General features: G+C 45.9%; 1 non-coding gene across 1 annotated transcript; it reads left to right on the top strand.

The window, feature by feature from the left end:
- The first annotated feature begins 407 nt into the window (after positions 1–407).
- Positions 408–502, top strand: trnai-uau (transfer RNA isoleucine (anticodon UAU)). The gene is made up of 2 exons: positions 408–445; positions 467–502. It is a non-coding gene; the product is annotated as a tRNA-Ile (tRNA).
- Positions 503–899: the final 397 nt, after the last annotated feature.

Here is an 899-nt window from a genome sequence, read left to right on the forward strand (position 1 = left end):
AGCCTGTAGTTTCCTGGCTTATCCCTGCTGCCCTTCTTAAATAAAGGCACAACATTAGCTATCCTCCAGCCTTCCGGTACCTCACCTGTGGCTAACGATGATACAAAAATCTCTGCCAGGGCCCCAGCAAACTCTTCCCTTGCTTCCCATAGCATCCTAGGATACACCTGGTCAGGCCCTGGGGATTTATCCACTGGTTCCCCTTTATCTACCCTTCCAATTTCACCCTCAGAATTCTCCAATAAATTTGTCAAACACGATTTCCCATTCATAAAACCAGGTTGACTTTGTTTGATCAGAATATGATTTTCTAAATGCTTGTTCAGACTTCCTTAATCATAGTTTCCTGCAGTGTCCCGACGACATACTAACTCACCTGTAGTTCATAGGTAGCACAATACATGGTAGCTCCAGTGGCGCAATCGGTTAGCGTGTGGTACTTATATAGCAGTGCAATTACTGAGCTATGCTGAGGTTGTGAGTTCGAGCCTCACCTGGAGCATGCCTTTTTGAGACTGGGAGCAGTGTGAAGCAGCTTCACAGTGAATAGAGTGATGATTGGTGAGTCTGCACTGAACATCAGTGGAGAAATAAGAAAGATAATTGCGAAGTGACATCACAAGAACAGCAGCCTCTTGCACTGAGCGCACTCCAACGCTGAATCGTCATTTCCAGCACAGAAGGAGACCATTCGGTCCATGCCAGCTCTGCAATAAACAGTGCAATTAGTCTCGATCCCCATTGCACAGCAAGTCTATTTCTTTCATTCTTGCGCTTGAAGTCATTGGTCGTCTCTGCTTCCACCACTCTTGTGGACAGCGAGTTCCAGGATATTGCCACCTGTTATGTAAAAAAGTGCTTCCTCATATTCCCTCTGCACGTTTTTCCCAGAACTTGCA

This window comes from Heterodontus francisci, chromosome 34 (genome assembly GCF_036365525.1).
Source record: "Heterodontus francisci isolate sHetFra1 chromosome 34, sHetFra1.hap1, whole genome shotgun sequence".
In the NCBI taxonomy this organism is placed as follows: Eukaryota; Metazoa; Chordata; class Chondrichthyes; order Heterodontiformes; family Heterodontidae; genus Heterodontus; species Heterodontus francisci.